This window comes from Halichoerus grypus, chromosome 14, assembly GCF_964656455.1.
Source record: "Halichoerus grypus chromosome 14, mHalGry1.hap1.1, whole genome shotgun sequence".
Lineage (NCBI taxonomy): Eukaryota > Metazoa > Chordata > Mammalia > Carnivora > Phocidae > Halichoerus > Halichoerus grypus.
Window position 1 is genome coordinate 1,478,135 of NC_135725.1, and position 27,698 is coordinate 1,505,832.

Below are 27,698 nucleotides of genomic sequence, written 5' to 3' on the forward strand. Positions count from 1 at the left end.
CGTGCGCTCCGCTCTGACAGCTGACCGTGAGTCTCTGCACCTGGAGCGGGTTTGCCGGGCCGGCCGGGCCGGGAAGGGGCGGGTCGCAGGGAAGGGTGCTCGGGGACCCCAGTCTGAGGCCGGGCCAACCCAGCCCCCGGGCAAAGCGGCCAAGGCAGGCAGAACTTCAAATGCTTTGGGTTACTTCATTTTATTCTATTTTACCAAGTGGAGGCAAAAATTGGTTTCTCGTGTGGTCTCCTGCTTTCCAAGCCATTACGTCACTGCTGGTCCCACTCGGGTGGAGCCTGCGCGTCCCAGGGGCGCCGGCCCCTCTCCCTCCTCCCACAGAGCCGGGCTGGGTGCTGCCGCCAGGACAGCCTCACCGGCCCCGCGCTGTGCGCCCCGGGCCAGACCCGCTGCTCTGGACCCCCCGGGCCGTGTTTGATGTTGGGCAGGTCACCCAACCTCCGGACCTCAGTCTCCCCCACTGTAAAATGCTGGTAGGGGCTTCTGTGCATTCCCCTCTGGGGCTGTGAGTTTCTCAGCGGCCGGGGCGGTGGTGTGTTGCGGTTCCATTTCCTAGCTCACCTGGGAAGACCCGGCTTGCGGTTCAAGCTGGAGCCGGACCCCCGAGGCAGCCCCTTCCTCCTGGAAAGCTCAGCCCACCCTGGGCAGGTGTCCCACTGCTGCCTGGACCCTCCTTCCACGGGCCTCAGTCACGGCCTCCCTCCCTCTTCTACCTCCTCCCACCCCCAGAGCTCTGCCCCAGTTTACCACTGACCTTCACCAGGGCCCCTGGAGAGGAGGCTGTCGAGATGAGCCTGGTCCCCCACGTCACTGTCTCCCTTTCACCCCCGTGGTCCCCTGACATGGCCTGTCCCTGTGGTGCTGACACTGCCACCCTGGGGACAAGGTCCCCCAAAGCCCTCGAGGTCCTGCCTCTGCCCACCAGCAGCTCATCTCCCTCCTCCTCCTCTCTGAAGGCCATGATCTCCTCCTGTCCTCCAGGTGCTCCTCCTTCTGCCAGAAATGCCCTCCCTCCCCCTCCCTCCCGCCTTCCTTCCCTACCTCCCTTCTCCCCTCCCCCCCAGCTCACACACACCACCTGAAGCTGCCTGACCCCCACCCTCCACCCTCAAAGCCCGTGGACTTCCCCAGCCTGTGTCCCTCTAGCCTTCTCCTCTCCTGCCTTGCAGGTGCTAACAAGCCCTACCAGCTCCTGTGGCATAACGAGTACCTAGACCTCGACGGTCCAAACCAACAAGGGCTCCCTTTTGCTTGTAAGTCTACGGTAGCCGCTCCGGCAGTCTCCGCGGACCGTGGCTGGACCCACCGAGGCAGCTGTGGCCAGGAGCTCTATTCAGTTTCTCTGCTGCATCGAGAATCACCCATGCTTAGCGGCTTAAAACAACACCCATTCGTCAGCTCAGGGTTCTGCAGCTCAGAAGCCGGGCATGGTGCGGCTGGGTCCTCTGCCCAGGGTCTCCCGAGGCTGCACTGAGGTGCCGGCCCAGCTGCCTTCTTCCAAGCTCATCCTTGCTGCTGGCATAATTCAGTTCCATGAGGTCAGGCCCGAGGTCCCGTGCAGAGGGCCAGGAGCTAGACTGGGCCATGTCCCAGCAGTGCAGGTGTGTCCCCAAGCGGGATCCCGGGGAGGTGGGGCTAGGCGTGTCCTGCCTTCAGGGCAGCCAAACCAGTGACCCCTCCAGGCCCAGTCCACAGCTCCCAGGCATCAGCGCCCCGGCCAGACAGCTGTTGGGCCCACGCAGAGAAGGCTGGTCACGGGTACGAGAAGTGCCCAGTGGGAGAGAGGCAGCCCTGCCCCTGAGGGGCAGCACCCAGGCCTTCCACGGCTCAGTCACACGCCCTGTGTGGCTCATCTGCCAGCTGAGCACGGGGATGGCGGGACAAGAGGTGGGCAGAGCCTCCTTGGGGAAGGAGCTGAGGTCCTTGAGGACCGTGTGGAGCAGAGCTAGCCCAGGCCGTGGTGTGGCTCCTGGGACGACATGCCCGTGCCCACCAGGCCTGCCCACAGGCCCTGGCTTGGCCACTTGAGTCCTCGTGGCTCTGCCAGCTTGGGGTCTGGGGACCCACGAGGGAGCTTCACTGTAGACAGTGGGGTGCTCAGCCAGGAGGACTTCTGAGTTCAAGACTGGCTGCAGGGGTTGTGGGGGGAAAGGGGAGGAGGAGGACATGGAGAGTCAGGGGAGGGGGATGGAGGACCAGCAGACATAAGGAAAGGAGCAGGAGGACCCCGGGTGTGGTGGGCAGGCACCCCCTGGCCAGGCACCTGTTTGCCCCTGGGCCCTGTGTCTGCAGTCTGGCTGTCCCCACCATGGCCCAGCAAAGCAGGAATGGCCACCCCCTTTACAGAGGGACACAGACCCGGGAGCCCCCAGGCTATCATGGGTGGACTTTGGGGCCCCCCTAAATGCAGCAGCTGGTCTCAGAGGCTGACCTGAACTCCAGCCCGTGGAGCTGGAGAAGGTCTCCCCATCATAGGCTCAACTCAGTGCTGAAGGGGCCACTGGGCCCCCCGGGTTCCCTTGGGAGCACATCCCCCAGGGCTGGATGGACATGCTTGGGGGCAGCTCCCAATGGCACGCCAGGACCCTCTAGCACCCTGACGCCTGGATCCCTGGCCTCTGTTCAGCAGGCGCCACGGACACTTAGAGGCCGGGCCACCTCTGTTTGCTCATCTGCCTGGGGGGTCTCCAGAAGAAATCAGGGCGGCACAGAGATGTGCCCTTGGGGTCAGTCCCGGGTTCAGATCCTGGCCTTGCCCATCTCCAGCCAGGTGACCGGCACAGGTAGCAGGACCACGGGGGCGGCAGGTGGCCGGGTGAGGAGGACGTGAGCGTTCCAGGAGGCTAGGGCCACCCTGGGAGGGAGCGACCACAGACGCCTCTCGGGGCGGAGCAGCCCCTGCAAGGATTTACCCAAGGCGCTGTCGGGCCTGTCATTCAGGCCTAATCCCTGCCCTTTGTCCGCCTGCCACTGAGGCTTTGGGCTGCCACCTGCCTCTGCCAGGTGATGTCAGGGGAAGGGAATGTGGCGGGCGGGGCAGGTGAGGGGCTGTCCTGGAGAGAGCCTGTCTCCCCCACCCCCCCAGCCCGCAGGTGGGCAGAGGGCTGCAGGAGACAGCGTGGCAACTCGGGACCACCCGCTCCATGGGCCTCAGGCGTCATCCTGTCCTGCAGGTGACACGGTTCCGTAAGTCAAGGAAGCTTCCAGAGCCTTGTGAAAGGGAGTACACTGCCTGGCTCATGGTTACCACCCAGTGTGGGGGACGGAACAGCAGGGGTATCTGTGTCCGGGCCACCAGTGATGCCCTGACATGGCCGCGGAGCTGGGCCTGGACAAGTTCCCCCGGAGGGGGGCAACCTTGATTTGTAGGGTTTCCAAGTCTGTGGCAAGACTCGGCAGTGGGGGAGAGCTGCTGTCCCGTGGGCTCAGAGTAGGGGCTGCCACGGGCCCCCCTCTCTGCGGCAACTTTGACATCCCCCCACTGCCCTCCGACCAGCCCAGGAAATGCCAGGCAGGCTCCTTAATCTCTGGTCACTCTTGGGTCGTCTCGTTCCGCAGGGGCAGGATGCAACAGGAGGAGAGGAGGCAGGGGCTGCTCCGGGGCTGTGTGTCTAGGCCTGGGGTCGTCCCTCCTACTGGTCTGTGGAGACTCCTTCCCTCGGGCATGTGGTGCCTGGGGACCCAGCCTCCTGCCCGGGCTCCAGACACATCTCAGGGCCTCAGCACCGGGTCTCCTGCAAGGGCCAAGACAGGATAGGAGATAGAGGGTGAAGGAGCTTTGGGGTCAAGCTGGGAAAGACACTCATCTGTCCTGCCCACCTGGTGCTGGCCAGAGCCCCTCACGAGCCCTGGGCCTGCGCAGGGGGCCGGGGAAGCGGCCTCCTCTCATGTGATGGGGAACGTGAAGACGAGGAATTTCCTGACCACACCTGGGTGTGTTCCAGAACTCCTGGTCCCTTGCTCAGGAATGGAGACAGCTGCAAAGGCTCGCTTCAGAAACTAGCGTCTCACCTTGCGGGACCTGAATCTCTGGCACCACCTTCCCTCCTGCCCCAGGTGCCTGGGGGCCTCCTGCAGATGGTCTCGCCAGAGCCTGGCAGCTCAGGGCGTGCCTGCCGGCCTGTGGGACACACCCCTTCTGTGATTGCTCCGGCAGACTGTGCCACCTCTTTCTGCCCCCAGCCGCCGCTGCCCGACTGCCCCTCCTCCTGGTGCAGCGCCCGCTCCCGTGCCCTCCTGCGACCGTGGCAGGACCCGTGACTAACCACATCACTGAGCAGACTGCGGGCCTAACCTAATGGGGGCAGCAGCTTCAAGAAGGTGAACCGTCAGAGAGGTGCGCCCCCATGGCCCGGGGGTGCAGACAGCATGGTGTGAACTGTTTCACAGGGGTGGTCTCCAGGAGTGAGGGCGGTGCCAGGACTGCCAAATGCCCCAGCTTCACAGGATTGAATTCTGCCAGCCACAGGGGGCGTGGAGAGGCCCCCGGGCCCCTGGGTGAGACTGTGGCGTTGTCAGTCTGTGTTGTCGAGGCCATGAGGTATGCGGCAGCACCTCTGCAGCTTTGAAGACACACAGAGGTCCCTCCTCCACCTGTAGGGATTGAAGAGGGTGTCCCCCCCAAATGTCACACACACCCCCACCGGGCACCTGTGAATGTGACCTTATTTGGAAATGGGGTCTTTGTAAGTGTAATGAGAATGAGCTAAGGATCTTGAGATGAGATAGTCTTGGATTATGTTGGCGAACCCCAAATCCAGTGACGGGTGTCCTTAGAAGAGATGAGGACGCGGACACACACAGGGAAAGGGTGGCCCTGGGACCGTGGGGCCAGAGGTTGGAGGGACACAGCCTCAAGCCCAGGGAACTGGGGTCACCAAAAGCAGAAAGAGGCCGGAGGCAAGCTCCTCTGGGAGCCTCTGGATGCAGCCTGGCCCTGCCGACAGCTCGATCTCAGACTCCCGGCCCCAGAGCTGGGAGAAGATACGTTTCTGTCAAAAGCCCCCAGCTTGTGATGCTTTCCTACGGCAACCATGAGAAACCAGTACAGACCCTAGGTCTCCTTTTCACCTCGTCAGGCAGCACTGACCCCATGCCCAGGTCTGCCCACACGGGGGCCAGCCAGGAGAGGCTGGGACGGAAAACAGCCCAGAACTGAAAGGAGCCTCGTCAGCCCCGGATCTCTGCCAAAGAGCAAAGGAAGACAAGGCCGTGCGGTGATTCTCCTCCAAGCCAGAGAGCAGTGCCTTCTCTCCCTTCACAGAGAACAATGAGGGCTCAGCAGGTGTGACCTCGGGGAGCCTCCTAGAATATCTGTGCATTCCTGCCCTCACCGAGGGGAAACCGAGGCTCAGAAAGAAGTGGTTTGCCCAAGAGCCGGCCGTCATCCCTAGAAAAACACTCAGAGGATGCAGAGAGTGGGACAAGAATGTTAATTGCAGCCTTGTTTTTGTAGCAAAACCCCAGACCAGCCAAAAAATGTCTTTGTGAATAGAGGTGTCACTAAATAAATTAGGAAGCCCTCTGAGGCTCCCTGCAGGTTTGGACAGGACGGATCTCCGAGACACGCTGGAGGAAGTGGCCTGCATGGTGAGGTGCAGAAACATGATCCCCTGGCGCCTTGACAGCCCAGCAAATCCCGAGTCAACACGTGGACCACAGGAGGACGTTGGGGAACAAGCAGGTTGCTCTGAGCACTGATGAGGCATTCGGTGACATTGAGGAAAACCTGCTCACTTTGTTAAGCATGCTGATGGGATGGTGCAGGTAACGGGGAGAGGAGCCCTACCTCGGGGACAGCGATAAGACCCTATACCCAGGGTTTGGCTGGAACTGGGGCAGGGGGCACAGAGGTGTCAAGAGTGGCCCTGACAGGGGGTTGTGGGGCTGCGTCCTGGGGGCACAGGCTCTTTATACCATTCTATTTGAAAATCCCCACAACTTGGTTAAGCCCTGTCAAGCCATCCTATATATTCTCCACACACATGCACGCATGTAACAGCAAGGATGTTTCAGTGTCTGGAAGGATGTGCTCCAGACAGGCAAGGGTGGACGTCCATGGAGGGGGCAGCGGTCAGGAGGGCGTGGCCATCGTGGGGACAGGAATCTTAACTTGTAAGGTTTTCATTTTTTTGTAGAGAGGATGCCTTTACTCATGGACACTGCCCCCAACCCCATCATCTAAGAGAAGAGAAAGGGCGGTGGGTACCAGGGTTCAGTTATCAGCTGAGTAAGTTCTAGGGACCCAACGGTCAGCACAGTGACGACCATTAACAGAACTGTACGCAAGGAATTTGGTAAGAGGGGAGACTTTCAGGGCGGTGCGGAGACCAGTGTGGGCCAAGGTCACTTCCGCCAGTTCTGGAGCGGGAATGCAGGGGCCAAAGAGAAGGATGGGGACCCCACACGCTGTGGTGGCCACAAACCTACAAGGGTCTCCCCCATGATGGTGTCGGGGAAGGAGCCCCCACACAGAGCCCACCCTCTGGTCCCTGTCTCTTTCGGCTCGGCCACCCTAACGAGTGCCAGATGTTCACTCCTGGTTCTGGGGGCTGGAAGCCCGAGGCCGGGGTGCAGGTGTGGTGGGGTCCGGGAGGCCCCTCTTGCCACCTGCAGTCGGGCTCTCTCGTTGTATCCTCGCGGGTGGGGAGAGAGCCCTGGTGTCTCTTCTTGTAAGGGGACTGGTCCTACTGGGTCAGGGTCCTGCCCCTCTGGCCTCACTTACTCCGAGCCACCTCACGCTGCGTCTGAGACAGCCCATGGTGGCCGGGGCCCCAGCGTGCGGACTTGGGGGCAGCCTGCAGCCCACAGCATGCAGTCCCTCTGCTTCTCCCCACTCCATCCCACCGTACACGGTCCCTGAAGACCCTGTGACCTTGTTGTCTCTGCCCTCCGGTAAGGCTGTCCCCACCTCTGTCTTCAACAGAGGCCTGCGGCCTCCTCTGTCCCCACAGCCACTCCTCCCCTCACAACTGGACAGGCCGCGTGGCTCCCTGACTGACGGAAGGCAGCAGGGGGGCCTCGTCCCTGCAGACTGGGCCTGCTGGGGCCTCGTGCTCCCTGGTCCACCTCTGGGAGGCTTCCTGGACCCCAGGGTGGTGGAAAGCCATGTGGAGGGAGGGCCCCGGGGGGACTCAGGGGTGGGGAGACGCCCCCGGCCTGCACAGGGCCACCCTGGAGCGAAGAGCGGCTGCCCCTGTCCGGCTCCGCCCAAGTTGCAGAATCTGGAGCAGGAGCTGATTGCTTCAGACCCTCGGTCCTGGGGCGGCTGATACAGTGTCCACTCATCCCTGGGGCTTTGACGGGATGCGTGAGGTGGGGTGCACCCCGAGAACCAGGCGCCTTGAAGAGATGCTTCAGGAGGGGGCGGGGTGAGTGGGACCTGAGGGCAGGAGCCCTGGGGTTTGGTTCGACTCCATCCCTGCTCTGGGCCTCGGTTTCCCTCGGCTCTGAAGTGAGCTTCTTGGATGGGACTTCCAGGCACTAGGTAGTCCTTCTAGTGGACGCGGGTGATCTTGGCGCCTGCTCCTGGACGTAGCACTGGGTTCTCTTCCGAAATCCCCAGTTCCCTTGGAGATGGTCGGCTTGGACACAGCTCCAGTGCCTGTCCCCCAGCTCTCGGGAGGTGGGCGTGTGGTCCGTCCTGCCCCAAACCCGACACCCAGCTGCGTGCATCCCCAGCAGGGGGCTCTCCCTGTGCATCCCGTAGGGGCAAAGCCAGCTGCCTGGTCCAGGGTCAGGGCGCTGGCGCCCAGCTCCCCCACTCACCAACTGTGCAAGCTTGCCCGCTCTGTGCCTCAGTTTCCCCACCTGTACAGCGGACTAATCAGGGCTGTCAGAGGACCGACGCGCTGTGTAGTGTGCCCAGTGCACCAGGAGCGCGATGAAGCCACGGCCCCGTAGTTGCTTTTGACTGGCGCCGTTGACCCTGGCATCGAGATCCCCTGGGGCTGACCCACTTACCGTCTCCTCCCAAGCCCAACACTCAGGCCTCCCCCCGTCCCGATGAGCTTATCCCCGCCCCCCCGCCCCCCTGCTGGCAGCCGAGCTCCCTGGAGGTCACGGCCCACAAGGCCCAACGGGGCGCAGGCGAGCAGGGCCGCCGCAGGACAGGACAGGACAGCTGCCAGCCCGGGGCTGACCCTCACCCTCCAGGGCTGCAGAGGGTCTCAGGGCTTAGCCTCTGGCAAGGGGTGCGGGACCCCCAGTGTGCGTGCACCACCCCTCCCCTGGGGCGGCAGAGGCCAGAGCATCCACCCTTTGGGAAGTCCTGTATGGACAACGGCAGGGGAGGGGCACGACCCCCACAGAGCACCCGCTGCGCGCCAGCCCTGTGCCTGGGGGTCCCGCCAGTCACAACAAGGACAGCCACAGCCCGTGGCCACCCTCAGCACTTGAGGTCGTGCCGGGAGGAGGGACAGGTATTGTCCCATTTCACAGATAAGCAAACGAGGCAGGTGGGGCCAGTGTTGGATGCAGACAGCTGTCTGGGCACTAGGTCTTGATGCCCAGGGTCCAAGCCCGGGCCCCTGAGCTGCCCAGCCGTGCTCCATCTCTGGTCACCCCGAGGTGCGACGAGAAGAGTGGGGAGCTGGACGGGGGTGGGGGAGCTCACTGGAAGAGTCGCGGGGAAGCCACGGTGGAGCCCAGGGTCGTGGTTGCCGCCTGCCGGAGGGCCTGTGGCCGCAGAACCTGCAGTCATGCAAATGATTAATGTCAGCTCCTTGGAGGGCCGGGGTCCACAGGAAATTGGAGTCGATGAATTTAAGAGAGAAACTCCTTGTTTAAACAGAACTACTTTAGAAAATAAATACTGCCCAACATGATGGTGAATACAGATACTCGCACAGAATGGAGGTGGAAATATGAATTTAATGAAGCTGGAGGCGCGTGGCCCTGCTCCGTGGGCCCCAGAGCCAGTGTCCCAGCAGCCCGGGCCACTCAGAGCGGGGCTGCGCGGCCCAGCTTCCCGTCCTGCCCCACCACCGACTTGCTCTGTGACCTTGGCGACTTACATCCCCTCTAAACCTCAGAGGGGTCTGCAAACTCTCTGCGGGCAAGTCTGGAGCTGGAGGCCTGCCACTACCCTGTCCACGGACTCAGCCACCAGAGCCTCCACCACCATTCAAGGCCCCTTGGGCTCCGAGGCTTTGCTCACACTGCCCCTCCCACTGGGGCGTCCCTCCAGTGTCTCTCCTTGGAGCACTGCCCTACACACACCCCAGATGCCTCCGCAGGGCCCCCACCGAAGCTGGTCACATGGCAGGCAGGCCACAGCCTCCCCGCCTCCCTACTGGCAGAGCCCGCGGCCCACAGGAAGCACCCAGAACCTCTGGCAGATACTCCAGTAACACTACGCCTGGGCGCTCAGAGCAGGTGTGATGGCCACCTCCACTTTCCCTGTGAGGGAACCGAGGCACGCAGAGGACAAGAACCCCACCCCCAGCAGGCCACGTGGCAGCCCCAGGGCGCATCTGAGGAGCCGGCCAGGGCCCGCAGGGCAGGACTGCCAGGGGATCAAACCCTCACGTCCCCTGCCTCCTGGCACTGGGCACACGGCCAGGCTCTGCTGTGGAGCCCATCTGAAGCCAGCAGCCCCCGCATGCACCCCTTTCTCAGATGAGTAGACTGAGTCGCCAGAGGACACCTGCCTGGAGGGTGCTGAGGCTCCCTGAGGGAGTATGTGTCCCCCTGGGGATGGCCGCACCCCAGCGCTGGACCAGGTCTCTGAGCAGCAACACTGCTGGGTCCGCACGTGCGGGCGGTGGTGATTGACAGGGGCCTCCTCATCCCCGCCGGGCACCCTGACTCATGCGGCCTGGCACCCCTGCCGCGCCCACAGGCGGACGCGCTCACCGCCACGGGTGTGCTGCTGGGAGTTCTTCATAAGCCTGCCTTGAGATTTGTCAAACCACATACTGTTCGCGCACACGGCCGCCAGCAGAGCCCGTGCCAGATGGGCTGGCTCCCCACACGCGCTCCGGGCAGCAAAGGTACACGTCGACTTCGGTTTTATGTCAAGCCTTTAAAAGGGGAAATAAAAAAGAAGACGGAGGAGAGATTTTTTTTAAAAAGAAGAAAGAAACGAGTTGGAGTCTGAACAGGCAGGGCTGTGATCATGCGCAAATCCTGGCTCGCTGGTGCCCAGTTTGACATGGAAACTCGGCCGCCGCGGTAAATAGACCTTCCCGGCTGTCAGGCACTTCGTTAGCGAGGTGTGCATAATTTATGTATTTAAGAGCGGCCTGCAGCCAAGCTATCACACGGGGAGCATGCTTCATAGGTGTTAGTGTTTATATGGACAGTAAATAAATGTCAAACACACACAAAATCCACTCTCCGGCGAGCGCTGACACTGCCCCATCCATCATCCGCCCAGCTGGAGGCTTCACCAGGCTGCCAAGGCCCGAGGCTGCCTGGCCTCACCGAGGGGCTGGCAGGGCCAGAAAAGGCTGCCTGAAGGCGGGAGGCCTTGGGGCTTTCACACCTGTCCAGAGGCAGCAGGAGCCCCAGGCGGGGATGGGTGCATCTGGAGGCTTCCGAATCAGGCCTGTCCCCCGCGCCCATCTTCATGGGGCCAAGCCAGGCCAGGCTGGCTCCGAGGGCTCCCCGGGGCGGGGTTGGAAGGACCTGGTCCATCTCTGCTCTGCCAAGGCCGCCGAGGCTGGAACCACCTCAGAGACCAGCACGGGCTTCAGAGCTAATAATAGCACCGGCTCTCCGTGTTTCCATCCCTTAGCTCACTGGCTGCTCACCATGCCTACCAGGTAGGTCCTGTTTTTTAAGGTTTAAAGCTATTTTTAATAAGATTTTTAAAAATCTTTTTTGCAATTCCTTCTCATGGTCCACCACTGAAACGCACACGTGGGTGGGTGATCAGGGACAGGTCTTCCCCCACCCCCAACAGAGTCCCTGTCCCAGAAGCACGGTCTTCTACAGCTCCCCGGGGGGAGGGGTTCATCACAGGAGAGCATGTGCGCACACAGTGGGGTATTCCCTGCCCCACACAGCCCTGTCCCTTCCTTGCTCCTTGAGAATCACCCCTTGGCTCAGCCCTCAGCACACAGGGGAGCTGCCCTGGCTTCCTGGGGATACCCCACCAAGTGGTCACCCCCGCTCCCCTGGTGGCCGACAAGCAGCCAGGGTGATAGCCACAGCACTGATGTCCACGTTGAGAGGCTGCTGTGGGTTGAATTAGGTCCCTCCCAAACGCGTCCGTGGAAGTCTTAACCCCTGGAGCTTCAGAATATGACCTTATTTGGAAACAGGGATATTGCAGAGATGATTAGTTCAGATGAGGTCTTGCTGGAGCATGACTGGTGTCCTTATAAAAAGGGGAAGTTTGGACACAGACACACACAGACAAGGATGTGAAGATGAAGGCAGAGACGGCTGGATGCCAGAAACCATGAAAGCCAGGGGGGTGCCCAGACCAGAGCCTCCCTCAGGGCCTCGGGAAGAGCCAGCCCTGTGCACCTTGACCCGCCCCCTCCAGAGCAGCGGGGGAACAAAGTTCTGCCGGGAAGCCCGAGCCTGTGGTACTCCGTCGTGGCAGCCCTAGGAGGCTAGCACGGAGCTGCTGGGGGCTGGCGCACACCCCCGACATCCCGGGAAGGTGGTTAAGGGCACAGACTTTGATTGGACAGGCCTCACCTTCCGGGTGTGAGCTTGGCCAAGTGGCCTCGCCTCTCTGGGCGTAGTCTGCTCCTGCGCACAGTGGGACCGAGCACTCGGGAGTCCCCAGGGCAAGCCGGTAGGTGGTACTATTCAGAGATGGCTCAGTGCGGGCCGTGCTGGGATCCATCTCTAGGAACCACTCTGCCGCGATGCTCTGTAACAAACAACCTGGCTGAGGATGGGCTGCTCGGCTGGGTTTGGCCCCGTCACCTCCTGGGCGAGCAGGCAGGTTCGTGGCCAGCGTCTGAGGATGGGCCCACAGTCCGTTTGTGAAACAGGCTCTCGGAGCCCCCTCACAGGCCCCGCCCCACAGGCCCCGCCCCTCAAGGCTCCGCCCACCCAGGCCCCGCCCATCGGGAGTCCCGCCCCGCGCAGGCTCCACCCCTCAAGGCTCCGCCCCACCAGGCCCCGCCCATCGGGAGTCCGGCCCCGCCCATCGGGAGTCCCGCCCCGCGCAGGCTCCACCCCTCGAGGCCCCGCCCACCCCTCTCTCTGCTCCTGGAGGCCTCCTCGGCTCCCACCTCCTGCGTGTCCTCCACGCTGGCCAGTGGTGTTTCCCGGCTCAGGCTCTCGTGGCCCATCATTACTGTCACGTCCTACCTCAGAGACCTTGGATGAGGCACCGAGAACCCTACGCCTCAGTTTTCTCTTTTGCAGATTGAGTTGTGGAGCCTTTGGGGCCTGTTCCCCTCTTCGGTCCGTCTGGTTCTGGCGGGGCAGCCCCCACGGATGCAGGGCCCACCAGCGTGACCCTCCGCCCCGGTGCCGAGCTGGCTCGTGTCCAGCGGTTGGGCCCTGTGGGAGCCGCTGGGCCCAGCTGTGCCTGCAGACAGACTTCCGTCCCCCGCAGGCCAGCTGCACTCTGCCCTCTGACTCGGGATTTGGCAGACAGCCTGGCACCGCCGCTGTGCCAACGTGAGCGGATGTGTACCTCGGCGTGTGTGGCACCACGTGCTGTCCTCCACCTGACAGCCCTCCTCCCAGAGGCTCTGGAAGGTATGCACTTGCGTGTGCTAGTGAGTCCGTGTGCATGCGGGAGAGCGAGCGGCGTGCAGTGTAACCGCTGGGACCGCGGGCAGGAAACTGTGACAGACACTGCCGAAGCCAGAGCAGGTGTCCAGTGGGAGGCTGGCTTCCGGCTGCCACCCCGCACTGCACCGCTGGTTCTCAGGGTGCACTGGGAGCCCGGGGACCGGTCCCAGTCATGGGGGACGGAGATTCCAGGAGCCGGTCTGGGCAGTGCCACAACGCACCAGAAGCCTCTGCTTCCTGGACCGTCCACTCCGGCTTGGGCCAGCCTGCTGGGCAGGTGGGTGAGCAACTGAGCTCGCCATCCGGCCCTGGAGCCAGAACGCCGTCCACTGCCCAAACCTCTGGCTCCCTGCTCACCAACACCTTTCACCCACCAGGAAGCGAAAGGGCTGGGCTCCCAGGAACAGACTTCACACTCGGTTTTCAGAGGCCTGGGCAGTGGGCCTGGGTCCTCAGTAAGGATTCCATGGTGATGGCCAGTGGGGGTGACCTCAGTCCCCCAATCCCCTGCCCCTGGGACAGGTGGCATCAAGGTGGCTACACCATGGGCTGCAGGACCTGGGCTTCCTGCCACAACCCCACCCCCCATCCTCCAGAAGCCTCTGTGTGGACTCCATCCCACTTCCCCCCACACAGCCCCACCCCACTGAGTTCACAGTTCCCATCCCTGGACCCCTATGGACCTTCTAAAGCCCAAATCATATCTGCATCCTGACGGGACACCCTCACCTAGAGCACTCGCCTTCAAATTCCTTCTGCCCAGTAGTAGCCCTCCAGGAAAGGAATTTGGGGACCCCCATAAGTAGGTTTATTGGAGACCTAGGGCAAGTTGCTTAACCACTCTGTGCCTCAGTTTCCCATTTGTGGCAGGATGCTAATGATCATACCTGCCTCCCAGAGCTGCTCTAAGTATTAACCTTAAAAATAAGATAGCCAGAAACCAATTTTACCATATAGGTTAACTCGCTAGAACTTAAATTAAAACTTGAAATTAAAATTTTTTTAAAAAAATAAAAATAAATAAAACAAAGATAGCCAGCTATTTTACCAGCAAAATGGGTTTATTCAGGAATAGCAGAGAAACTACAATTTGAGACACACAAACTATGTCAAACCATAGGCCAAGTCTGGAAAGCAAAGGAAAGAAGCGTCGCTTTACAGAAAAAAGGGAGAAAGTTGGGAGCAGCGGCTGCTTTGAACAAAAGTCCATTGGAGGAAAGCCGGAGCTCAAGCTGGTGACCTCTCTCATTGGCTGGGCTGTGACCCTCTCTCATTGGCTGGGCTGTGACCGTCTCTCATTGGCTGGACTGTGACCCTCTCTCATTGGCTGGGCTGTGACCCTCTCTCCTTGGCTGGGCTATTGGCAGGTGAGCAGAAAATCTTCCTTCCTCCTGCAGGAGAGATCAAGTGGATTTGGTCCTGTGGGAATGCAACCTACAACTCTTACTGTTGCATCAGCAAAGGGCTACAAGGAGTGGTGGGCATGAGAGCTCCCCTCCTCCCCACCTCCACTTTAAATAAGGTTTCCTTCACTCATTTCCATGTTTCCCCCTTTTATTCAAGATCTTTCCCCAAAGGCGTCGCTGGTCCCGAGTCAGGTTTTCTGTATTTAGTGGTTTTGTCCCTCGGTGCCAAGGAAGGACTCCTCCGGGTTGTCCTGTCCCAGGTCAGAGGGAAGGTGCCTAGCAGTTGGAAAGCACTTAAGGCCACAGTTGAGTAACAAGGAAGGTGAGGAGGGAGAAACTCTCAGGTACTTTCCATCTAAAGTCTCTGTCTCCTCAAGGTTGTAAGTGTGGGAAATCATCTTGAAGCATGAGCTAGAATCACCTTATTGGGCACATCGTTTTTGCAAAAGTTCGACAGTCAATAAAATGCAAAACTAAAAATAATTATACAAAATGGAATTGAAAGTAACTTGACAAAACCAAATTCTAATTTTGCACTGGGTGCTTTTTATATTGAAATTCGTTTTTAAGTAAATTCATTTTAATCTTAGCCAACTTGATTACACATAAAATTCCCTTCCCAAGATTCCTTTCCTACAGATCTTCTACAACTCTGTATGTCCATTTCAGTTTATCTCTTGTTTTCTTTCCCTTTCCAAAATAACGAGGGACAAAATCACGTTTATTTCCCTCAACAAAATGCATTTCCATTCCTCAAACCTTCTTTTCTGAAAACACTTATCCTATGTTCATTGCCTACTTTTCATATATATTTTCTTTTATCCTTATTGTTTTTAGTAGTTTTATTTTTACATATATTAATCAGAATCCTTAATTCCTAGTGAAAACTAAGAAGTAAGCAATTGTGCATTGGCAAACCTATAAATACACTTCATAATTTCTAGAAACAAAATTTTCTCAGCATGGCATACAGTTTAGTAAAGAACTCAAATATCTTTAGTTTCTCTTAAGAAGTCAAAGTTGGATAAACCTATGTTTAGTAATTAATGTTTTTGTATTTTATTGTGCTTAGAAAGTGATCCAGATATTTAAAGAAATTCCATAATTTAATTTAACTTAGAAAAACTGTGAAGTTTTGAGTTACTACAGTAAGATTTGGGGTAGCTCTTTGTTTTAAGCACACGTATCACAAAACACCTAAAAACTCTTATCCCATTTTTATTCATCTACTAAATCATTCGTTACCAACCGTTATGTTTAGATTATTCACAAAAACTTGATGAGCTACTAGACAAAGCATCATCTCAAGCAAATTTTCTTGCTGACAAATTTTGCAACAGGGATAACATGCACTTAGGTGAGTAATAAACCAGGGAAAATAAAAGTTTTCTGTTTGCATATATTCAAAATTGATAATCCTAAGTCATGTCTGTATTAATTAAATCAGCAAACTTAAACTAGCATTTAATTATCAAAGATTATCCCAGAGCATGTGAACTTGAGAAACATTTGGGATAGTTTACTTAATTTATGTAAGCACTTAACTTTTTTTTAAGTCAATTAAATAGAGCTCTTTACAAATTAATTTTGGTAATATCATCTGGGGGGTAAAGAATATCATATATAAACATGTAGGGACAGACACAGAAATCTTATAGATTTCTTAGCTATGTCTCAAGTACAAAACTCAAAAGAAGAGTTGGATCTAAATTGTGTTTCTGGCAGATGGACTAAGTTAAGGTTACTTGCTCAGATGGCCAAAATTTTTACCAAAGTGTTTTTTTATTGAAGTATAATTAACATACAATGTTATATTAGTTTCAGATGTACCACATATTGATTCAACAATTCTCTTCATTACTCAATGCAAAGATGCTTTATTTGCATGCTGTAAAGATCCTTTTAGAACTGTTTTTGAAGTCATTTTGTCTTTTAGAAGCTTCTGCATACCAATCAAACCATGCATTCAATTGTCTCCGAGAGGTTTGGGATCCTCTCTTTTATGGGTGCCCCTTAAGGTGGACTTATCTAAATCAAAGTTTCCCCAGAATGGCCATTACAATTCCAAATTATTGGAAATGTCACCCATTTTTCCAGAAAAGCACAAGAGCCTGGTCCAAACGCCAGGTGGCACCTAGCCTGCCTTTGGATTCCCCAAAACGACTTAACTATGAAGGTCCCTGTCTGCCAACAGCTGCTCCAAATCACAGGGAATCACGCATTTTATCCATTTTGAACAGGATGGTTACGTACCAAGAAGTTTCAGCAAATAGAAACAGAAATAGAACAAATAGAAAACAGAAGAGTCCTAACCAGGAAGGGCAATGCCTTCATAAAAACAAAAACAGATCCAGAATGAAGACTGGCTGAAGGGGAAGGAGAGACTCCTGGAACTGGAGTGCACAGAGGGCTCACGTGGGTACCGCCCCCAATTCGGGGACATCAGTTCCTCGAGGGCCCTCGCCTTCAGATCCCACTTGTGACACCAATGAATGTCAGCCTTACAAATAAAATAACCAGGAGCACCCGGGTGGCTTGGTCGGTTAAGCGTCCGACTCTTGATCTCAGCTCAGGTCTTGATCTTAGGGTCATGAGTTCAAGCCCCACACTGGGCTCCAGGCCAACATGGAGCCTGCTAAATAAATAAATAATAGCCAGCTATCTTATCAGCAACATGAAGTTATTTGGAAATATCAGAGGAATTGCAATCCAGGACATGCAGGCTGTGGTGAACCACAGGCAAGTCCAGACAGCAGAAGACAGGAGCATTCCTTTATAGAGAAAGAGGAGGCCACACTGCAGGCTGCTTTGAACGAAAGTCCCTCGGAGGAGAGCCAGGGTTCAGGGTGGTGATGGTTTCCTATTGGCTGGGCTATGACCCTCTCTCATTGGCTGGGCTGTGACACTCTCTCATTGGCTGAGCTGTGACCCTCTCTCATTGACGGGGCTGTGACCCTTTCTTATTGGCTGGGCTGTGACCCTCTCTCATTGGCTGAGCTGTGACCCTCTCTCATTGGCTGGGCTGTGACCCTCTCTCCTTGGCTGGGCTGTGACCCTCTCTCCTTGGCTAAGCTGTGACCCTCTCTCCTTGGCTGGGCTGTGACCCTCTCTCCTTGGCTAAGCTGTGACCCTCTCTCATTGGCTGGGCTGTGACCCTCTCTCCTTGGCTAAGCTGTGACCCTCTCTCATTGGCTGGGCTGTGACCCTCTCTCCTTGGCTAAGCTGTGACCCTCTCTCATTGGCTGGGCTGTGACCCTCTCTCCTTGGTTGGGCTGTGACACTTTCATTGGCTGAGCTGTGACCCTCTCTCACTGGCTGAGCTGTGACCCTCTCTCATTGGCTGGGCTGTGACCCTCTCTCCTTGGCTAAGCTGTGACCCTCTCTCATTGGCTGGGTTGTGACCCTCTCTCCTTGGCTGGGCTGTGACCCTCTCTCACTGGCTGGGCTGTGACCCTCTCTCATTGGCTGAGCTGTGACCCTCTCTCATTGGCTGAGCTGTGACCCTCTCTCATTGGCTGGGCTGTGACCCTCTCTCCTTGGTTGGGCTGTGACACTCTCTCCTTGGTTGGGCTGTGACACTCTCATTGGCTGAGCTGTGACCCTCTCTCATTGGCTGGGCTGTGACCCTCTCTCATTGGCTGGGCTGTGACCCTCTCTCCTTGGTTGGGCTGTGACACTCTCATTGGCTGAGCTGTGACCCTCTCTCATTGGCTGGGCTGTGACCCTCTCTCATTGGCTGGGCTGTGACCCTCTCTCATTGGCTGGGCTGTGACCCTCTCTCACTGGCTGGGCTGTGACCCTCTCTCCTTGGCTGGGCTGTGACCCTCTCTCATTGGCTGGGCTGTGACCCTCTCTCACTGGCTGGGCTGTGACCCTCTCTCCTTGGCTGGGCTGTGACCCTCTCTCACTGGCTGGGCTGTGACCCTCTCTCCTTGGCTGGGCTGTGACCCTCTCTCATTGGCTGGGCTGTGACCCTCTCTCACTGGCTGGGCTGTGACACTCTCATTGGCTGGGCTGTGACCCTCTCTCATTGGCTGGGCTGTGACCCTCTCTCACTGGCTGGGCTGTGACCCTCTCTCCTTGGCTAAGCTGTGACCCTCTCTCCTTGGCTGGGCTGTGACCCTCTCTCACTGGCTGGGCTGTGACCCTCTCTCACTGGCTGGGCTGTGACCCTCTCTCCTTGGCTAAGCTGTGACCCTCTCTCCTTGGCTGGGCTGTGACCCTCTCTCACTGGCTGGGCTGTGACCCTCTCTCACTGGCTGGACTGTTGCCAGGGTGGAGAAAATCTTCCTTCCTCCTGCTGGGGTGGGAAAGAGAACATCTTGCCTGGGAATTTGAGGTCGGGTGCAGCAGGTGGTACACGCATGAGAGTTCCCCTCGAGGCTTCCTGACTCCATCCTAAGTGAGATTTCCTGTTATTAATTAACCACCCCCAATTGCTTTTCTCTTCCCCAAGCCTGTCGTCAGAAGACGGCCAAGGAACACACGCAGGAGTCGGCAGGAGCAGAACTCGCAGCCTGGAGGAGTTAGGGCTCACAGTGATCAGGCCCGTCCAGTAAGTGCAGCAAGGAGGCCAGGCTGCTGCCCAGGCACCACACAGATGGGACACTGGTGACGGGGAGAGGGGTGCTGGGGACAGATCCTGGGGGGCGTGGGGTGATGAGAGTGGATGGAGCACCTCAGGATGAATGTCCATCTTTGTACGTGAGGGACCTGGACTAGACTCAGACGAACAGCCTGACTGTTCGGGTGGACAGATGTCCCCATGCCCTTACACACAAGGTGCCCTGGAGGTTCCTGTCTCCTGAGCCATCCGCTACACATGGTTGGGGCTGACAAGAGACCCTCAGGGGCTTCGACACCCCCATCCTGCCCAGCTGAGCACACCAGCCCCCGGCAGCCCTTGGGGAGTGGAGCCAGGGCAGGCATTCCTCACTGCAGACCGCTGTGCGCACACCCGCTCCCCGGGGCAGAGCACCCTCCTGGACGCTGGTCTCGAGCCTTCCCTGTCCTCACGCCTCCAGCTGCTGTGTGCTGCGGTGGTCTTTCTGGAGAAACAGTCCGCCTGTGTCCCCCTGCAGGGCCACACAGAGCCCCCCATGCCTGGCCTCAGGCCCGGCACCAACCTCACCTCCCAAACTCTGACTCCATCACTACGGCCTCAGGGGTCCTCCTAATAAAACACCTGCCCCTGACATGGGACCCCAGGTCAAACGCACACGAGGGCTGTGGTGGGCAGCCAGGGGCCTGGGTCACGCTCACACAGGTTCGAGCGCTTGGCCTGCACACCAACCAGCTCCTGACTGCAAACACTACAGGATCTGAGGCTCGTTGCCTTGCACTTGTCACCATGCTCAGTAAAGACACATTGGAGCACCTTGTCTGTGGTGCTTGCAGCTGTCCAGCTCGCGCACAGCCTGCTCTGCTCCCCTCCTGACGTCTCTGGAGCGTCCACACCCTTCCGTGAGCTGTGGTGGCTGATGCTCCGCTGCATCCCCAGCCTGGCTCAGGTCGTGCCTACAACAGCGGGGCCCAGCAAACGTTTGCTGAGTGGATTTCAAGTGAATGAGATGCAACCTCAGGACTCCAAAAAATACTTGGTCAACGGAGCCCTGCCACTGCAGCGTAACCTTGATGACCACCAGGTGGGGGGTCAGCGGTGCGTCCTGATCCAAGACTCTGCCGGGCAGACGGTGCTTAATGATCCCATGTGAGCAGCCCGCATCCCTCACTCCTCCATTCCAACCTGGAGGGCCCACGGGACGAGGCAGCGGGAGGCGTAGCACAGAATACAGAACACAGCACTGCACCGCTGCGCCCCGCCCGGAACTCAGCTTTGAATCCTGCCGCCCCCACCGCGGGCAGTGTGGTCTGGCAGGCTTGGCGGAGCCAGTCAGTGGCCCCCTCCTTCCACTGTCCTTCAGACGCATCCTCCGACTTTCCTTGGGAACCCCGCCCTCGCTGTCTGTGGTTTGAGGGGACAGCAAGGCCCTGGGATGCAGGGATGCATCCATAGCCCAGACCCCACCCCACCCACCATGGTGAATGTTACAGGGACGAGCACAGGACCCCAGGACAGCTGGTCCCGCCTTCCCTCGGACTGTTGGAAACAGACATTCTTTCCCGGATGCTGGCCACCGGGCTGGGAGGGCAGCCTGGAGCCCGCTGCCAGTTTGCCCCACCACGACAGGGGGCCAGCATGGGTGATGGGAGGGTGACACTTGCTGAGAGCATTTGCCCCCTTCCCTGATTCCCTGAGCCTCTGGGCTTCTCAGTCATGGCTGAGCCAACAAAACCAGCTGGGGTTGGTTCCTGTCGCTTGCAACCAGGAGAGCCGGGACTAATGTCAGCTTCCCCATCCATAAAACGGAGGCTGCCCGAACTTCTACCAGACTTGATAGAGGCCAGAAGGCTGCCCACCTACATGCTCCAATTCGGGGGTGGCTCTGTGGATGGCCCAGGTCAGAGGCCGTGGCAGGGAGCCACACCGCCCTCCAAGAGCCAGGCTGAGCAAGAGCGGGGGTCGGGGAGGGGCAACAAGTGGCAGGGGGAGGGACAGTGCCTGGGAGACTGGGAGCATGTCCCCTGCAGTCCCTCACCAGCACCTGGCCTGGCCCAAGCCTTTGAGCAAAGGGGGCATTTACTCTTCCCACAGAAATAGGTTCCTTGGGAACAGCCCTGACCACAGGATTGGAGGGGGCCACACCAGTTCCATCTGAGGGGTGGAGAAGCCTCCGGGGCGGGGTCGAGGAGGTGGTGCCCTCCTGGACGCCCCTCCTCATGTGGGAGGTGTGAGAGCAGGGAGCCCCACACCTCCCAGCCCTGCAGCACATCCCCACCTCCCAGCCCTACCACCCCGGGGTCCACAGCTCCTCCAGGCCCAGAGCAGGGTCTCAGCTTGGAGCTTTCCCGAGGCCCTGAAGTCGAAGTCGGGCTTCCATGCAGAGCTGACTCATCGCAGCACCGGCTGCCTGTCCCCCGGGGGCCACGGGCTGCACTGCCCCGGCCAAGCCCCTGTGCCACCCAAGCTGGGATCTGGGGAGCCTGATGGCCCTGAGACCCTCAGCCCGCTCCCCGGAGGGGAGACATTCCTTTCACTAAAACACAACAAGAAGAAGGACCAGACAAACACTGGAAAAGAGGCGTCCTGGGAAGCAGCTCGCCAGGCTTCTCCCTCCTCTCCTGACTTCCCGCCCCGCTCCATCTTGGTCAGACATTCAATACTTCCTTTTGGAGAATGCATAGATTTGTTTGACTTGGAATATTGAATTTGGAGGCCGTTCAGCAATTTCAAATTTCAGGAGTGGGGCAGTGGGGAGACACTGTAAATTAAAAAATTCTTTCCTCTTCAGTTTCTACCCAAGATTGTATATTTTTTGATGGCAAAATTAGGGATTAACTATAAACATCTGTTTGTTCAATACTGACATGGTTGGGAGAACAATGACCGCACCACGGGTGGGGGGAGGTTTGGTGGAAAGTTCTGGGCCTCCGACCAGGACTCCGGGAAAGTGGGGAAAGGAGAGGTGTGGGGCGGGGCGGAAGCCGCAGAGGACCCCAGGGCACCTGTACGAGCCGCGGCCACCACCTGTCCACACCCCGCCCCGGCGTCCCTGCTCCGCCCTTCCCACTCCGTCCTCTGCATGGGGCCTCCCTTCCTCATCAGCCTCCTCCCTGCACGGCTGGTGTGCAGGGGGAATTTTGCTGCACTGAGGACACACGGGCATGCGCCCACGTGGCCACGGCAGTCCGTGTGGGAAGGCGCCACTGAACAATGAACAACGCTTGGCATGATGAGTCGGCTCACGACAGGTGACAGGTGAGAGACCTAGCAGAGACAGACGGAGTGGAGATGGACAGTGAGCCGCGTCTGTGCACGGAAGGGCTGTCGCAGACACGGAGGAGGGACGTGGGGAAGGCCTTCCGGGCAGAGGCGGTGGCCTGTCCCAGGGCCCTGGGGTGGGAAAGCATACAGATTCGGTGTGAACAGAGCTGCCGAGTGCAGAGCGCATGCAGGTGTGGGGGGTGTGGCTTAAAGCCAAGAGCACCTGGAGCTTTGTTAAGTGGCCCGGGAGCAAGAGGAGTTCTTCCTGTGTGTCCGTTGGGGAGGTCCTGCCAACGGCGTTGGGGAGGCAGATGGAGGGATGAAGCAAGGGCCGTGGGAAGACCACAAGGAGGCCGAGGTGCTGGCAGCTCAGGGCAAGGTAGGCCGGGGTCTGGGGGATGCCGCTGCATTTGCCGCCGTGGGGGCACCGGGGAAGGGGGGTTTGAGGGAGAAGTTGGCGAGTCTGCCGTGGATAGGGTGGGTTTGGGGTGCCTTCGAGACGTGCAGGGAAGCCCAGCAGCACACCTGCTTGTGCCCATGCCCCGGGGCCTCAGTGCTCCGGGCTGAGCTGGGGGCGCGGCGGACCAAGAGGCCTCCGGCTCCGTCAGTATCCGACCACCATGCTCACTGTCCCAGCAATGGGGCCCCCCACCCAGACTCAGATGTTCAAGTCTTGACAGCAGAGTATGGCCTTATCGGGAACGAGGGTCATCGTGGGTGTCATTAGTTAAGATGAGGTAACGCTGCAGTCTGAGGGGCCCCAATCCAGCATGACTGGTGTCCTCACAGAAAGGGGACATGTGGGCACGGACACGTTCGGGGAGAGTGCGGGGTGCAGACAGAGGCAGAGCCTGGGGCGGCGCTTCTCCCAGCCTAGGACAGCCAGAAAACTTCCAGAAGCTTAGGCGCAGGCCTGGAGCACACTCCCCTCAGAGCCCTCAGAGAAGCCGACCCACCCGCACCTGGACCTCGGGCTTCTGGCCTCTGACTGAGAGACAGTGGACTTCTGTGACTTAAGCCGCCCAGTGGTGGTGCTTTGTTGTGGTGGCCCCGGGAAGGTCAGGGAGGCCCAGAGCTCAGGTTCCTGCAGGAGGCAAGCAGAGCAGGGCGGCTCTGAGGAGGGCACCAGGGAGGCTGAAGAGCCTGCTGTTCTGTGTCAGCAGAGAGCCAGGGTCTCCCCTGAGAGATGGGGAGGGGAGTGGGGGCCTGAATGGCGGGGCACCCGTCAGCTGCTGCCGCATCAGAAACCCCCAGAGCCTAGTGGCTTCACACCATGACTGCTTCTCACCACTGCCACGTCTGTGAGGGAGCCAGGCTCCTCCACACTGGTGACTTGTCAGTGTGGGTGGGGTGACCCAGGACGTGGCAGGAGCCTCTGGCTGATCCAGCACAGGGGTCAGAGGGATGGAGAGCCAGCCTGGTACCCACTCTCTGTCCCACTCTCAAGGCACCATGCCAGGTAGGGACTGCCCTTTGCCCAAAGAGTGAATGAGTGAGTGAATGAATGGAGTGAGTGAATGGAGTGAGTGAATGTATGTGTGTGACTGAATGAATGGAGTGAGTGAGTGTATGTGTGTGAGTGAATGAATGGAGTGAGTGAGCGTATGTGTGTGAGTGAATGAATGAATGAATGAGTGAGTGAGTGAATGGAGTGAGTATGTGAGTGGGTGAATGAATGAATGAGTGAACAAGTGAGTGAATGAGTGAGGGAGGGAGGGACTATATGACTGAGTGAGCGAATGTATGAGTGAGTGAATGAATGTATGAACGAGTGAATGAATGAGTGAATAAATAAGTGACTGAACGAGTGAGTGAGTGAATGTATGACTGAGTGTACGAGTGAGTGAATGTATTAGTGAGTGAACGACGGAGTGAATGAATGAGTGAATGTATGACTGAGTGAATAAGGGAGTGAATGTATGACTGAGTGAGTGAACGAGGGAGTGAGTGAATGTATGAGTGAATGAGGGAGTGAATGTATGACTGAGTGAGTGAATGTATGACTGAGTGAGTGAACGAGGGAGTGAATGTATGACTGAGTGAGTGAACGAGGGAGTGAATGTATGACTGAGTGAGTGAATGTATGACTGAGTGAGTGAACGAGGGAGTGAATGTATGATTGAGTGAGTGAACGAGGGAGTGAGTGAATGTATGACTGAGTGAATGTATGACTGAGTGAGTGAACGAGGGAGTGAATGTATGACAGTGAGTGAATGTATGACAGTGAGTGAATGTATGACTGAGTGAATGTATGACTGAGTGAGTGAACGAGGGAGTGAATGTATGACAGTGAGTGAATGTATGACTGAGTGAATGTATGACTGAGTGAGTGAACGAGGGAGTGAATGTATGACTGAATGAGTGAATGTATGACAGTGAGTGAATGTATGACTGAGGGAGTGAACGAGGGAGTGAATGTATGACTGAATGAGTGAATGTATGACAGTGAGTGAATGTATGACTGAGGGAGTGAACGAGGGAGTGAATGTATGACTGAATGAGTGAATGTATGACAGTGAGTGAATGTATGACAGTGAGTGAATGTATGACTGAGTGAGTGAACGAGGGAGTGAGTGAATGTATGACAGTGAGTGAATGTATGACAGTGAGTGAATGTATGACAGTGAGTGAATGTATGACTGAGGGAGTGAACGAGGGAGTGAGTGAATGTATGACAGTGAGTGAATGTATGACAGTGAGTGAATGTATGACAGTGAGTGAATGTATGACTGAGGGAGTGAACGAGGGAGTGAGTGAATGTATGACAGTGAGTGAATGTATGACAGTGAGTGAATGTATGACAGTGAGTGAATGTATGACTGAGGGAGTGAACGAGGGAGTGAGTGAATGTATGACAGTGAGTGAATGTATGACAGTGAGTGAATGTATGACTGAGGGAGTGAACGTATGGCTGAGGGAACGAGGGAGTGGGTGTCTCGCCCGCTGCCCCGTGCTCACTTCCGCGTGCCCTGCAGAGCCTGACCCCAGGCGCACAGCCATTAAGCCCGAGGGGAATGACCAGGGTCACTGCGCCCCGAGGCCGCGCGGCGCTCCTCCGGGAGCTTCTGGGATGTGGCGGGCTCGGGCCGCATGGGGCGTGAGGGGACACGGGACAGGGTGCTGGCTCCCAGCTCGGAGGCTCTGGACTCGGTTTTCTGTGCTGGTAAAAGCACCCGGAGAGTCTTACGTTCTGAACCACAACACTGTAAAAACAGGAAAACCCCCGGGGATGTGTCAGTTTGCTGGGGCGGCCATCACAACACCACAGACAGATCCTGGGCCGGCCCTGGAGGCGGGAAGTCCGAGGTCCCGCGTGGCCAGGCCGGTTTCCCCAGGCCTCTCTGCTGGCGGGCTGACACGTCTTCCCGTGTCATCACGCGGCCGCGGCCCCGCGCGTGTCCGTGTCCTCATCTCTTCTTCATGGGGACGCGGGTCCTGTTGGATCAGAGCTACTCTGACGGCCTCGTTTTAACCTCATCCCCTCTGTGAAGCCCGTCTCCAAACACCATCCCGTCGGAGGCGCGGGTGTTGGGACCGAGCGCACTGTGACCGTAAGATCGGCAGTCACGCTCCCTGGTACTCACCCAAGGGAGCTGCCCGCTGATGTCCACGTGAATCCCCCACGTTTACACGGATGTCTACAGCAGCCCGGGTCATAACTGCCAACACTTGGAAGCATCCAGGACATCCTTCCGTGGGTGATGGACCAATGAGCCGTCCATCCAGACAAACACGAAACGGGCCAGCAAGGCAGGAGGACTCCGAGGAGCCTCGAGTGCCCATCCCTGGGGGGGGAGGGAGGCTCCACGCTGTGGGTGCGCTTGCAGGACGTGTAGGAAAGACGCCCTGGACACCGTGAAACGACCTGGGTTGTGAGCAGGTGGAGCCCACAGGGTGTTTGGGGCAGTGAGGACACTGGGTGCGGTACCGCGGTGGTGGATGCGTGACACCGTGAATGTGTCGAAGCCCACGGAATGCACAACACCAAGTGAGCCTCACTGTGCGCTGGGGACTCAGGGTGATCACGGCGTGCCCCCTGCACCATCGGTGGTAGCAAATGTCCCATCTGGTGGGGGTGTGGACGGTGGGGAGGCTGTGCCTGGCAGGGTATTTCAGGACCTTTTCAGTGTGCTGTGAGGCAAAAACTGCTCTAAAAATAATGTTTATTTTAATAAAAACATACTGAAAAATTCTGAAATATGGAAAAAAGAATTTATGATTTTTTTAAATAAATGAAGAGACCTACCGACATGGAGGGACATGGGTGTCCTCATTCTGCAGCTCTGCTGGCTGACCAGAGAGAGGACACAGCTCCAAGATGCAGACTCACGGACTCCCCCAGCACGCATGAGCACCTACTGCATGCTGGGCCTATCGTGTGCGGGCAGCAGGCCCTGGAGGCCAGGGGCGCACTGGCCCAGCCCTCCCAGGTCTCCTACTTGGCTGGAAGACAGGCATGTGGACAAGGATGGTGCAACTGAGTGAGCTGGGAGACTCCAGGGTAGGAAGATCTTGGAGGGCTTCCTGGGGGAGGCAGCCTCTCAACTGAATCTGAAAGGGAAGCAGGAGTTCATCAGACCAGGGGTCCAGGGGGGCGTTCCTGCAAAGTGTCAAGGACATGGCTGGCTAGGGAGTGTTGAGGGGTGGGCTGCAGTGGGGGACCCAGGCTCCTGAGCACATTTTCTAAAATGCCTCCCTACAAACGACATGCGCAGGACACTATGTTAATATAACCATTGATGATGGCAAAGGTGGCGGAAGGAGGCTCGTTTCTGTGCGTCCTGCCCGAGGGGCGGCCTGAGGGTGGGAGGGCCGTGGTGGCGCTCCTCAGGCCAGGTCCTCCTGGCAGCCCCCAGGGTGACCAAGGATTTCATCTGGAATATGCACAGTCTCCGACAATTTAATAAGGAAAAAAACCCAGAAAACAAACCAGGTGGCCCTATCGGAAATGGCACAGAAGTCCTGAATAAGCATGTCAGCAAGGGGCTGCCCACGCGGCAGTCATCACAGCAGAAGGTGCTAGTGGACATTAAAACCCCAGGGAGCCACCACTGCAGCCTCCTATAGAAGCCCGAGGGGCCAGGGGCCTCAGGGGAGCAGTATGGCAGAGGGCGGGAGCTGAGGGAGGCGGGACCGGCTCTCACCCACCTTTGCACCCTGGCAAGCTATCCTTGGCAGGTTCTCAAAAATGCAGCGACTTCGGTTGGCCCCACGAGGAAAAGCCCCCGGCTGCCTGGTGCACCCCAGTGGCTAGCCCAGGACCTGACATTTCTTACCTGACCCGGCCGGCCCTTGGAGCAGGTCCCAAGGTCCCGGCCCTGGGTCTGCGGCACCCCAGGGGGGCCCACGCGGCAGAGCGGCCCTGCTCGCTGTTTACCACTCTGGGTCCCTATAAATACCCCGGCTGAGGCAGAGAACCTCCTGATCATATTATGACCAGCCTAAATAAGACGCCTTTAATAAAGAGAAACACACGGCCCCATTTATACACAAGTGTGTAAAATATATTAAAATAATTTTAAGTGCATGAGTCACTCACAGAGTGTGTTTTTCGAAAACCCACAAACAGCACTTTGTAGTGAAGATGGCAGGGAACAGGGGCTTGTCCTGCAAACACGGACCTGGCAGGGAAGGGGTACTGATGCGCGGGGCACACTGTTGTGTCCCCCACGCCGGCCAGCGTTCCCTCGGGGGGCACATGGAGTCCTGGCTCCACCCAGACAGTGAAGGGCACCATCGGCGTGGGAGCC